Raw genomic sequence first — 14,301 nt, 5'->3', positions numbered from 1 at the left:
GAGTGCCCTACATAATTTTTAGGTTTCTAATGTCCCAGAGCAGTAGCAGCACCTCTGCAATGTGCCCGGAAATCCTGGATGAACATCCAGTTTCTTCTCACGGACACTTCTTTTGTTCTGGGCTTCCTTTAGGCTTAGAATTGCAGTGTCTCTCTTGGGCACAGCCCCTCAGTGTGCCTCTTCCTACCTGTCTTCCCCAGCTCCAAACACCAAGGCAAAAGGAGTTTTAGCAATCTTCAGTACAAATGCCAGGGTTTTGCAAGCACCTACTAGCACACTGAGAAATTATTCAACAGTTGAGAGCTACCTTACAAAAAGTGGAAGTTCTTGTGTCAAGATTTCAGCACAGTAATATTTGGGGAACGAGGACAACCACCGCCTTTTTTTCTTCCTCAAGAAGGAATATAATTGTTTCTGTTTGGAACACTTTTCCTTGGCATTAAAATGGTTCTTTTTGACCCCTGTCTCTTGGGAAAAACAACTATTTAAAAACTGGGATGAGCTACTAAGCCAAGGCCAGGGCTTACACACCCTGGCTGATAATGATGTAGAACGTGTGGTCAGTTCACAGACTTGTTTTGTAGACACAAAATGAACAGCTTACATTTGTAAGGCCTCTGAAGCAAATCTAAAATGCAAGTTTCTGAAAAAGGAATTAGGAAAAGCTCAATGCCAGAGTATTTCAGTGAATAATTTTTTAATAAGAAAAAAGAAAAAGTGAACTCGAAAGTTGACTCCCTCATAGGAATCTCCACCCACGAAGATCTTCAGTACTTGAATGTACAAGGTCCTGAGGAACCTCATTGCACTTTCAAGTTACCCCAGCCTCAGTCAAGACATGAACTATCACATCTAGTCATCCCTTTCAAATTATACTTGTATTATGATTCTGTGAATGGGGTAGAATGTTTTATATTTCATAATACCACTAGGCCTCACCAGGTTGTGTTCTGATTTTTTTCCTTTTATTTTCTTCACTAAGATAATTGTCTTCCTTTTCCCATCTTTTTGAATTAAATATTGGACATAAATCCAACCCCCTTCACAACAGATATACTTTGATTTGTGAATTTGCCCTTGTTCATTTAAAATATGGAATTTTCCTTGGTCAAAAGGACATTGTTCTGCAGGACAGTATTCTTGGCTTTATAGACCCTAACTTTGGTTTGGTAGACTCACCCTCAGGCTGCTAAGACAGCTAACTCAGGACTGAGATACACTTGGGCTACTGCCAAACATCCCAAGAAACAATCTGCATAGTAAGAAGTATTTTTCTCAGAAGTGAGAAAATCCTTTGAAATCTGATCAACTCTATTTCTTGTTGGAATCCAATCAAGTTTTTTTCCATCAAATGTGGCTGGGATGTAGAGGCCACTAAGAATGAACCGATTTACTGGCAGCAATCCATTAGGGAGGAAAATGCCCCTGTTGCCAGGTGTTCCCGGTAATCATGACACAGTGCGATAAGATAGAGCAAGATTCACTCAGGAAGGGAAAGTCTTCCCATGTGGCATGAACATCAGATCTCCTCAGTGCAGCTATGAAACCAAGGTTAACTAGGGAAAAATGATAGTTTGTGGGAGGTTGTAACTATGGAAAAATGGGGTAGAAAGCAGTTTCTGAATCTGTGGTCTCCTTACATGCACTTTATACCTATATATGGCTTTATATATTCTTGCCTGATATGTACTTATTTATTAAGTATACTTACTAGTTCTTGTCAAAAGTAGGTGAGATATTCACAAAAGAATGTGAGAGCATTAGTGTATCAGAATCTCAATGCTTTTGTCCAACGTATTTATAAAATTGGTTTTTTATAATATGAGTAGGTGTTCTTTGACAGTGGCAGTAACTTAAGCTATAATCAGAGTAACTCTGCTGGTTCTTAATCACAGTAACAATGAGTAGGGGTAAGAACTAAAGTGCTGTATCCGAAGTTCATTTCTGTACAGGATGTAAATACATAGAAAATATAACTTTTCAATCCATTAATGCCTTTGAAGAAAGAAATCCATTCTTTCTTATAAGTAGGGACTTTTTCTTTTTTAGAAAAAAACCTTCTATTTTATAAAATCAGATTACTTCATCTATTTATGCTATATATTTATTCATAATCCAGACTGGATGTTTCTGAGGGGAATGCATGTTCTTTTTTACATAGGTTATTTTTTTGCATTTATTAAATTCAGGTTGTGTAGAATACTTTTCATTAGAGATGAAATTTTGATGATTTTTGTCCTCTTTTCCCTTCTTTTTAGTCTAGGTGGCCATGATGGAAACAAATCCATAAGAATAGGTAGATGATGAATAGAACTGCTCAGTGATTGTCCAAGGCAGTGGTCAAAATCCAGAGTACCAAATCAGCACACTGCGGTGATGATTAACACGCTATAAAAATGTTGACTGATGAGCACCTTCTATTCTTAGGTTCCAACACAACATGACATTTCCTTAAACCGGGGTAATTGAAATACGAGACTGTAGAGTAAGCTTGACATGTGGGGGAAGGAGCATGCCGGAAAGAACAGAAAAGAAAGGAGTAACACGGAGCGTTGTGATTAGGTGCATGAGAACTATAGTGCATGATACAGGTAGCGGTTATTTTCGGGTACCCAGAATTGAAGTTAACCGAATGCAATCTGAACCCTAGTAGCTGCTAAAACTTCCAGTTGCATACGTAAGAGAAGATCTCTATATGAAATACAGGGTCTGTATTCCTCTCTAGTAAAACATTTTAAGTCCCCAAGTACCCAAGCTTACAAAAGACATGATTTCACAACCAATTTTTCAAAGGATTTTGAAGTTCCACAGTACCAAGCAGTTCAGCTTTAGCCTTGAATTGCACATTAGCAGTCCCAAGTGTACAAGACTGGCAGCTGGTTCCCTTTTGGAAGGTAAAACCTGCACCTTGTTACCATTTCAATTGACTTGCTATGTTTGTTTGGCCACCGAAATCACCTCAGGAAACAATTACAGCTCTGGAAAAAATATCATGATTTGCATTATGTGTTCGGTTATTTTCAGGTTAAATAAAATTATTAGTAAGTGGGCAGAATTACAGGGACACCATGACTCTGATATTGGTAATAAGGCAGAGACTAAAGAGAAATCTCTTTGGTAAGCTACATACAAACCTGTCAGGAGCTAGAACTTTCCAGTGCTACTGAGCTGGCAATCTCAGTCATGTCTGTAAGCATGTTGCTGCATCTTGAATTGACATTAAATTAAATAATATCCCCCATGCAATATGGCTGAGGTAGTTATTCATAACACAGAAGTTATTGCTTGAATTTTTAATGGAGTCTCTCCAGCACTCTGGGCTTTTCTCTTCCTTTTGGCACATAAGCCAAGCCTAAAAAGCAAAACTGTTTTGATTAACCAGCATGTGTATTTCCTTTCATGTTGTTTTGCCAAAGAGGTACATGAGGAGAAACCAAGCAACTTACACAAAAGCTGTTGCAAAGAGAAAGATCTGTATTCTTTAACTTTTGAGAGTGGGCAAGGGCTTCCTCAAACACACAAGTAACAGAAGGAATGCTATGAAATGTATGGGCTGCTACTGAAAGGAGCAGAGGTTGCAGAGAAGACAGTTACTGAACACCTATTTTGCATCAGTCCTCACTGATGTGGCTCAGGAGACCAGGGAGAAAGGTAGACCACACAAAAGGATTGCATTTATTGTAATATTTCTATTAAATTTTAACTCTGAAATCTCTCTCAAGGTAATTGTGTGGGATTGCTTTCTTCCGCTGGTTTACTTTCACACCAGCATAATTACTGTTCCATCAGGCTGTTCCATCTGTTCCTTTGGGTAAAGATACCATTCCTCTTGCAGTTAAGTAGTTTTTCTAATTGTATCTGATGACTTATGTTTTAACTTTTATATTTTTCAGATCCTGTACTGCTCAGTATGTAACTCTGAAACTTCATATATATAGCCTGTTAGCTGCTGTTCTCTCATTCTGGTTAGACATAACAAACCCTCTCTAGGTTTGCACTTCAAGGACACCTTGTTGTCCCAGGCCCCAAAATATGTAAATTAAAGCTTTTGAACGGGGAGAAACTTGGGGTAATTACTTCATTGCCTGAGATTGTAGCTGGAGAATTAACCCTGATATGCAAATGGACCAAACTTATAGAAGTATGAAAAACTCGTGACCCAGGGTCCATCTTGGGCGTAGCCTCTTGACTGCCCAGGGTGTACCTTTGAAGGCCCTTCAAATAAATGCCTGCTCTTATTCTCTTAATCTTGTCTAGCTTCTGTTTTCAGGTAGTCACTTCAAGGCATTGTATCCTGTAACCTTTAATTATTTATGCAAAATGAAGCTATACCATCTAATATTCCTAAAAGATGGGTTGAGAGCAGTCCATGTACAACCTTTTTGTGTGTCAAAGGAGGCTATTTAGTTTTTTAACTTCTGAAGTGTGAATCAGTCTTTAAGTCACAGATTTTAGACTATGTAATTGTGTTCTGGACACACCGCTGCAGCTATTAAGCTCAAGAGGCAGATACACACATGAAAGTCATACATTACAAAAGCAAGTATGTCTCCTCTAAAACTCCAATCCAGTAGAAATTTGTTTCCAGGCCTTTGCTAGGCAAAATTCCTCCTGCTATACTTCGATTTATGTTTAAAAATTCCACAGAAAGCATTTTAAATTATGGTACAGAGAAGGCAAGATTAGAAGCATTTCACAAATCCCTTACCATTTGGAGAGAAACGGTATTTTCTGAGCCAAGATGGCTCTCAAGAAGTAAAAAATTATATTTCAGTACTTGACTTCCTTTCTGTGAAGTATAATCCAAGCACACACACTTAGGTACAATAATCTGCAATGTAATGTATTGTTTTGTTTAGCAGCAAATAAAATGTGACCTCTTCACTTTAATGAAGAGACATCTGGAAAACTTCCCATAAGTGCATCTTTTCTTGTAGACAAATGTAAGGAGAACACAGTACCTAGCTAAGCAAGAACCTTAAGCAATAATTCAAAGCTCCTGGCTTTTAAATCATTACTACTGCTCTTCTATGACATAAAAAGAAAATGCTGCCAACATCACTCCTTAGCAGATAATAAAAAAGTGTTAGCAGTGGAAAATTTTGGACACAGTGGATATAACTAATGTCTCCTAAGCAGGTGCCTATCCCACTTGTGAAAATTGCTCTCAGTGGGAGGTTTGGAGACGCTGCTGCTTTGAACAGCCTCAAGAATGTTGTAATTGGATGACCCAAAACCTAGACCCAAATATCCTAACTGAGGTTCCTCATGGTTCATATCCAGATAAGAATCTTTTGTTGAGATTTAGAGCATGGTCCTCAAAAAATACAAAGGAAAGGAACCCTCCCAAAACAAAACAAAAATTGTTCGGAGTTCTCCACAGTCTGTTGTGATAGGAGAAGTTTCAATGTTTGGATTAATTTCTCACTCTACCCAAGTTGCTTTTTTGCCTTCTTCACATTTATTAAAATGGAGCATGACAAATTGTCAACTGTTAGAGAGGTGTTGTGGCTTAACCCCAGCCAGCAACCAAGGCCCATGAAGCTGCTTGCTCATTGCCCCACCAGTGGGATGGGGGAGAAAATCAGAGGGGTAAAAGCTGGAAAACTCACGGGTACAGCTAAAGACAGTTTAATAGAGCAGGCAAAAGCGGCACACACAAGGAAAGCAAAGCAAGGAATTGATTCACCACTTCCCATGGTTGAGCAGATGTTCAGCCATCTCCAGGAGAGCAGGGCCCCATCACATGTAACCTGGGAAGAAAAACTCTGACACTCCAAATGTCACCCCCGTTTCTCTTTCTTCCCTCTATTTCATATACTGAACATGATGTCACATGTTCTGGAACATCCCTCTGGTCAGTTGGGGTCACCTGTCCCAGCTGTGTCTCCTCCCAACCTCCCGTGCACCCCCAGCCCCCTCACCAGTGAGGCAGTATGAGAAGCAGAAGAGGCCTTGGCTCTGTGTGAGCCCTGCTCAGCAATAGCAAAAATAACTCTGTACTAGCAACCCTGTGTTCAGCACAAATCCAAAACACAGGCCCACAGCAGCCACTGGGAAGGAAACTAATTCCACCCTGGCTGAAACCAGCACAACAAGTAGTCATCTCATTGCAGATGGCCCATTGGTGCTTCAAAAGCTGAAACTCAACCACCTCTTTTATCATCTGTAGCATGCAAGAATATTATGAAAGAGAAAAACTTTGAAAGAGAAAACTATGAAAGAGAAAAAGTACCAAAAAGGTGGAAGATGCCAATTTTGATGAGAAATATAGAAAGTGTCTGTTCCTAATGAAAAATCTGCAGCTTTTAAAAGAGAATAACTATAGGCATTTTATTATGACAAATGTATATTATATATGAGCTGCTGGTTTTTATGAATTATACAGTCTAGTGTTTGCAAACCATTCTAAGAATAATATGATTTAGCAAGCTGTAGGATTTTAGACAGACATAATTACTATTCTATTAGTGTTGGTGTACTTCTTCTTTTACCTCACAAAAAGATGGAGAAAGAATTGGGGCAGGAATTGGATCAGGTCTACCAAGCTCTCATGCAGGCAAGTTATGTGTGGCTCAGAATTAAGATTCTGTTCAGGGGGAAGCAGACAAGAGAACAAATTTCAGCTGATCCCAGTGGCCAGACAAGGTGGATCAAAGATGGAGGGATTGGACGGTACAACCAGAGATTTGATATACAGGATGGGGACTTTCAGACTGTCACCATGCATCAAGCAAAAGAAAAACATGGTTTTGCTTCCAGCCAGACCCTGGCACTCTCCCTGACTTAATTCCAGGTTCTCATGTACTCTGCCTTCAGTAGAGGCATAGGTTTAATTTTCTCCCCACAATCCCTGCAGGCTGCTTGTTTCCCTAGTCTCCCCTCAGCTGACCAGGGCCGTGCTGCCAGGGCTCAGTTGCCTGTTTCCTCATCTGGCTCCTTTTTAACCTTGGGAAAGTCACAAGGGAAAGTGATCCTGATCCTCAGGTTTAGGAGGCTAATTCTCACTCTCTCTGTTTCTTTACATGTCCTGAAGTCTGTCAGCCTTGTCAATACAGACCAGCTTGGTCTCATGCCAAAGCCAGGAACACTAGGTGCCTTGTAATGAGCCTCACACATGCCAAGCGGATGGGTGGAGGATCAAAGTGAAGTGCTGATGTCAGGGGCGTTTTATGTCTGGCTCAAAGGCTTCAGCACTCAACTCTGGGATGGTCACAAGCTAAAACACTAACCCACACGTTATTTATTCTGCAATTTCTCAGAACACCACTTTGAGTGAGAAAATCCCTTTAGTACTTCAAAAGGGAGAAAATAAATGTTAAAGAAAATGTCCTCAGGATTCTCATTGGTGAGACAGATTCTTAAAAGAAGGTAACTAGAATTCAATTATGTTTTAATGGTGGCTGTTTGTCTGGAGAAGATAATGTTGATGCTGTCTATATGAAGTCTTAAGACATGAGGGAGACTGAGTTGGTTCTTAGGCTGAATTAGAATGCAGACGTCTAGGAAAGCAGAAAGAAAGCACTATAACTGTTTACATTTCTATTAATGGTGGAAATGGTGTCAGGGTTGTCTGTTCTTCCAGATATTCTGGAGGTTGCCCAAGGCACATCACTTCCAAACAGAGCTTATTAACTATTTACCACTCACAGCTAAACTTGGCTTGATCCTGTGGTCAAATTTTTACAATAATCTTCTGTTTGTATTCATAAAAACCTTTTATCTGGGATATATATGGTACTTCACAGTCTTTGAATATTTTAACATGTTGCTGCTAAAGATGTTGCTTGGTCTCAGTGTTCTCCATAGTCCAAACTGTGTTTGGGGACTGTGATTCCAGAGGGCTGCCTTCTTGTGTTGGTGCTTTTTTATGTCCTGCATAGACTTTGACTTGAATTGATACTGTACAAGAGTACTGGAAAGTTTTACACTCAGATATAAACATGTTGCAGCCCTTTCAGTTACTTTCTTCAATGATTCGATTATAATTTACCTTGAAATGCACATTTGGTGACTTGACCCAAAGGAACAGCTCTTTTCCTTCCAGGAAAATGGTTGCTAGGAAATACAACATACGGAATCAATTTGTATTAGTTGGCATAGTTACTAAGAAGAAATTGTGAGGTTTATTTTACACCATGGCCACTCTGCACTAAACAGCTTTAACAGGCACTCTTAACGGTTACCCCACATATAAGGCTGATGAATACAAAACTGTATTTAGGCATAGTTTTTTACACTTCGTGGGAGTTTCACTATGCCTGCCGTTTTTATGTACTTCTTGTGAGGGAAGGACTTACCTGGCCTTAAAGCAGCTCTCTGCAAATGTTGGAGTGCTGTGAAATGCAGAACAAGATGAAAAACCTCCTGTGGGCAAACACTAGGACAGTCAGAGTGGCCCGTGCAATTTTAGCTACTGGTCTGTCTGTAATTGGGACCAAAACACAGACATTACTTACTCACTCAGCAGTGATGCTGGCAGCTCTCTCCTGTCTTCCTCCCTAGAGACAAATTTGCAGTTATTGAATTTTCTCTTGGGTTTCACAAGATCCTGCTCATATATGCATAAAACAAAACAAGCCTTACCTCACAGGTAATTCAGTGTTAACACTGAATGAGCTACAGTCAGTGGACATACCATGGGCATCTTTCTTTGCACAGCTACTCCTCCTTTTACACAGCAGTAATGTCCATCACATGCATGTGCAGCTATTTAGGGTTTAATTTATATACAAGTTTAGAGGTACATCATTGAGTCTCTGCTGCATAGAAACATCTAGACAACAAACTGTTAAACTTACTGGTGTTTTTCTCATTTTATTCTACCTGTGCCTCACTTATCCTGCTGGTTGAGAAGTATGCCACTGGGCATTGTCATGGTTTGAATGGTTCAACCCACTACAGCATACAGTAATAAAGCAGGAATATTTAGACTTTTTAAGAAGACTGTAATCTTCTGATTTTGTTTTGTTTTGTTTTGTTTTGCTTTGCTTTGTTTTGTTATTTATTCATATGGACAACGCACAGATTTTGTTTTGGCCTGTCTAAACTCCATAAGAAAGCTAGAAGTAGAGGTTTTATAATGTAATTATTGTATCTCTAGAAATACCCTACCTGAGCAAACTCCACACTTCAGGGTTCTCCTTACTTATTGACTCTAGACTTCGAACTGCAAGAAATGCCAAGATCTGCCTCAACACTGTCAAAAAGAGGAAGCACAAAAAAGTCCATAAATATACAAGAACTTCATATTTCAATTATGAGAATCAATTACAGGTGATCAAGTGATTCTCAAGGAAGGTATTATTCATGTAGTTGTGATGCTATGCATAAGGCCTAAGATTTTCACAGCCTTGTGGGATATTATGTCTCGTGTCCTGAATCCTGAAGATAGGCATCTGTTGTGTCACCTCCTACAGTCCCCAGCCAGGCTCCAAGGCTGCGCAAACACCCACAAGTACTTGCCTCAAAAACTTTATAATGTAAACTCCATAGTACTGTTCATGGATATAAATGTAGACATTGGCATGTATTAAGCTGAGGTTTGATATTTTATGCAGGATAGTTTTGCTTCTTGTTATAGGAAGTCTTTTTCTTTTCTCCTCATCTTTGCATATTTCATGGAGAGCAGATGCTCTGGGCTTGCATGAACACTGCTTCTTTCTAACTGGCCTGATCCCAAGCACTCTTGATTTTTATGAAACCACATCCTTCTCAGTCTCTCCATTATGAGAGCGCTCTTGTCACTTCTTCCCTGTTCAGCACTGCTTAGCCTGCTGCACTTAGCTCCTGCTCCCACCTGTGGAAAGGCTGCCTCTTCATGGTCTCCTCTAAATCTTGCCCAGGGAATTGTCTCAGGAGCAGAACCAATGAGGCGGCAAGTGAAAGGGGATAGGAACCCCTGTGAGGATCTTCCCACAAACCTCTTTCCCAGGATAAAAAAAAGAGCATGGATAAAAGTAAATGATGTAATAGCTTTTTCTGCCACAGAGCAGAAGGTATAACTAAACCTTGGGGACATAGAGGTAATGCTGAAAATACTACTGCCTTAGTGGATTTTTAAGACATCTTGATAAAAATTAGTGGCTAAAAGACAAATGTTGCAGAGTGGAAATGTCAGTGATATGGGGCAATCAAAGCATAAAGAGAGTAGGTAAGGCACAAACTTGCACTTGAATTAAGCAGGTGTTTTGGTCGAATTGATTTCTGCTGTAATTGCATATAAAACACCAGCCCGCCCGCTGCTGAATTTGTAGGGTATTTCAGATCACAACATATGTGAAAACAAAGAGACATATTAATGGTTATTACTGATATGCTAGCATACATGTGAGAGATGTTTTTTTAGATATTTTATTAATATTTAATTTGTGAACTAACAAATAAGCCAAAGATATATAACACGAAGCATGGAAAAAAATGTTTGTTGTTTCTATTGTAGTTGTGGTAGATGTGGCACCAATAGCTTTTACTGTAAATATCATTAATTGTGTCTCTATTATAATATCTAATACCAGTTAATAATCTGGTCACTTTAATTAATGTCTTACCCATAGCCTAAATGGATTAATATACTATATCACTTTTATACATTTACACACAAGTTTTATATAGACACATATATGTATATGTGCATATATGTGTGATATGCACATATGTATGATTTTTTTTTTTCTTTTTCTCCTAGGGAACTGATGAAATGATCATACAAATAGTTTCTTAGTTTAATTATTTTCCAGCAGTTTAAATAGAAGGAAAAGAAGAAATAGTGATGGAAAGAAAAAAAAGGGGGTCTGTTTTACATTTCATTTGATTGCTGGGAAATAACAAGTGAAATTTCTGTAGCTAATTAATTTTGTTACAGATGTTTCTAGTTCATACAGCCACATTCTGAGCAGGGGCAATTGCCCTAGTGCCATTGACTTCCCAGTTCCTAGTCCTCAATGAGTCTAATAAATGACTCCAATTTAAATGTGATTAGGAGTGATTCCTGCAGTGATACATTCTAAGAATCAAGGAACACATGAAAGATTTCTTAGACTTCTGCAATAATAATGAAGAAAACATTCACCTCATTGTTTGGTAAGCTGGGATCCTTGTCTTGCTTGTGGAAAGAATCTGTGTGGTATTTCTAGGGGTCAATAAAATTCTTTATTTAAATGGGATGATAAGGGATGTAACAGAATGGATACAAGAGCTATCAGTCTTTGAAGCACAGAATGTCATTTGCATTCATCTTGGTAACCTATTGACAGGCAGCATGGCTCTATGTGCAATTTACACATGTCAATCACAAATTTTGCAGTACTTTAATGTGAGAATATTTGATCCATAAGTACCCACGACCCGTGAATTTCTAATAGTATCTGGAAATAAATGTAAATGTTATGAGCATGCTCTGTCTCTATTCATGTATGGATCCCACATCTAAGATTTTAACAAAGAGTTAATGAAAGGACACAAATATATCCACCTAGCAGAGGAAGGCACGGGCTAGACTTAAAGTCCACTGGATACATATGGATTTGTAGCTAGTGAGTACTTCTAATACCATCAGTTAGAACTGGTTGTGTCATTCGCTTACACAGTAATGGAAGTAAGAATTGTGGCTTTTTGATCTGCCATAGAGAAAAACCTTCTCATAGTGGATTATACCAAGCTAATGATAACTAACTATATCAAACTAACAATTAGGCAAGACAATCCCAAGCTTGTGCTGCAAGTGTCCTTAGGAAACCAGTTGTGATCTGGGACCCACTGAGAACTGGTTTCCTTCAGGATCTGCACAGTTGCGCAGCAACGTGTCTGGCAGGTGAGCTGTAGTTTAAACACAGTGATTTACCGGATATCCATCTTAGGCCCTGCTAGAAATGACCAGTGACTCCTTATTAGCTTAAATGGATCATAAAATGGGCTTGTGTTCAGGTTCTGGATTGTTAATTGCTGAGGAATTCTATCCTGGCACTCATTTGACACAAGAGTGTGATGATCTTGTGTGCAGATATACCGCTGGCCTAGCTACAGTCAACAACTGTTTTTTCTGAAAGGGCCAGCTCAGGGAAGGATATAAGAAGCAGAATTTTCTAATCTCAGACTAGTACAAATACTGAAGGTATGCAGAGGATTGTTTCCTTAAAAGTAAAAATGTATTTTGCTCATTCTTGATACTAGCAAGGCTGAAGATAATCTCAACTCATTCACCACAAGACTTAAGCAAAATTTCTTAAGAAAGGACTATTCTACTGAAAATGTATGTCTTTTTAGTACTTTTACTCTGCAATCATCACACACCAGATTACTCAAGAGAGAACTATATGGGTGCTGAGGCAGTAGGTGTGATGCTTCCTGTGCTCTTGTCCCTCTCCTGATCTCTGCCCTTCATCACAGTTGTATTTCATAACGAGATGCTGCACGTTCCTCCAAAACCATGAAGGAGAAAATGCAGCCTTGGATAAAGGCTCCACTTGGTAGTAAGCATGATGTGGCAAGTCTGGTCACCGAAAGGGAGGCAGAAGAAAATAGTGCTCACTACACCTCCTAAAATAGAGGCTGTCGCGTTATCCCTCGGTCCCTCTCTTTTGTTCACCGCGCGGGGCCTCCTGGAAGGGCCTTCTCTAAAGAGCCAGCGTGACTTCAAGAGCCCTGCCACCGCCCGATCACTTTCCAGTTTAGGGCCGGGCTGGGGGCGGCAGCAGAAGCGCCCATCACCCGCCGGCGTGCCGCCCGTGAGGAGCCGGAGGGGCGCTCAGCCTGCGCGGCCGCGGTGCGGTGGCGCTCGGCTGCGCTCGGTGGCGGCCCACCAGGTGGCAGCAGGACCCCACGGGACGGGATGGGCCGGGCCGAGCCGGGCCTGGCCGCGGGCTCTGCCCTCGGCCGCCGCGGGGCCGCGCTGCTGCTCCGCCGCTGCCCGAGCCCGCCCAGCCACGGCGCTCCCCCCGCAGGGCAGCGCGGCCGCCGCGGCACGGTCTGACCTCGGGGGGCTCCGCGGCGGGGGCCGCCGGCCCGGAGCTGCGTGGGGAAGCCGGGCTCAGGAGCGCGGTGGAGGCCGATGTGCTCGGTAGTTTGGTGCAATTAGCGGTATAACCCGCGCCAGCGCAATCCGCGGTAAAGACAAAGCTGTATGCAAATCGCCCTCCCCTTCCCCATCCCCCGCTCCCGGGGTCTGAAGCCGTTCCCCAGACTGTTTTTAATGATACGGTACGCGGAATAACTTGAAATTAATTACAAGGTTCTTGTCTAAAAGGCAGGGGGGAGGCGGTGTCATCCGGTGGGTTCGGCACTCGGAGCTTTGGCCACCTGCGCGTGGCAGCGGTGGCCGGGCTGTGGAGGCTCCCACGGCCCCGCGTTTCGGGCAGCCCTGGGGCCGGAGAGTCCGGCTGCCGCCGCGGACAGCGGCCGCGGAGCCCGGCGGAGGTACGGCCCGGGGCGGGCGAGGCGAAGCGAGGGGCGCGGGGACGGAGGGCAAGAGGATGGAGGGTTGCGGGCCGGCGGGGGCGGGCTCTGCCTGTTTCTTGGTGGAGAGGTGCTTTTTGGGGTGGAGTGCGTACGCGTGTGTGTGTGTCCGCCTGTGTCTGTGGGGGGCTTGTAGGTGTTCTGGCTGGTGCTCCGAATTTTCTTCTGCAGACTCTTACTTTTTCTGAAGAGCTACATGGTTTCTTCCCCTAGAAGCTGGCTTGTTGCTTTCTGGCATATACTTATCTAACTCCCACCCCTGAGGATAAATGTTTCAAAATTCTGAATGACTACAAAAAGCGCTGTGCTGTGGGGAGGACAGGAGGATGTGAAGGCTAGTGAAATTCTTAAAAATACAGTAACTGACATGAATGTTAGTTTCTGTAAATGTATATATAATATACATATATAATACAGAGTTCTGTGTAATCTAGTAACAGGAAAAATAATAAGCGGTCTTTTTGACAGGACTTTTATCTGCATCTCTCTCTCCTTCTCTCTCTCTCTCACATCTTTCTGTTTGTCTCCTCTATATTCTGCTTTTATTACAAGAAGTTTGTTAATACGACATGTCAACGTTGCTGGCTTCAGACTGCAGCACTTTTTTACAAAACCAGACTGAAAAAATTACCCCAAACCTCCACTTAATGGCACAACTGGTATGTATAAATAAAATCTTCATTTTTTAAAGTGACGTGGATGTGGTTTACTCTATAGCCTCAGTAATTTAAACAGCACCTATCTGCTGCAGATAGAGTTGCTATGCATCTCTCTACTAGTGAGTTTGAAAATTCGAACCCGGCTTTGATTTATTTCCTCTCTATCAGTGATAAATGCGCCATAATTAGC

At 41.4% G+C, this 14,301-nt stretch overlaps 1 long non-coding RNA gene across 1 annotated transcript in view; it reads left to right on the top strand.

Moving 5' to 3' along the window:
* The first annotated feature begins 7,233 nt into the window (after positions 1-7,233).
* LOC109144037 overlaps positions 7,234-14,301 on the top strand; it is a 58,824-nt gene continuing 51,756 nt past the window's right edge. Inside the window, exon 1 of the long non-coding RNA XR_002044514.3 lies at positions 7,234-7,371. This is a non-coding gene — a long non-coding RNA (uncharacterized LOC109144037). The remainder of the gene's footprint in view (positions 7,372-14,301) is intronic.

Source organism: Corvus cornix, chromosome Z (genome assembly GCF_000738735.6).
Source record: "Corvus cornix cornix isolate S_Up_H32 chromosome Z, ASM73873v5, whole genome shotgun sequence".
Lineage (NCBI taxonomy): Eukaryota > Metazoa > Chordata > Aves > Passeriformes > Corvidae > Corvus > Corvus cornix.
The sequence above is the reverse complement of the archived record's forward strand: the minus strand, read 5'-3'. Positions and strand labels throughout refer to the sequence as shown.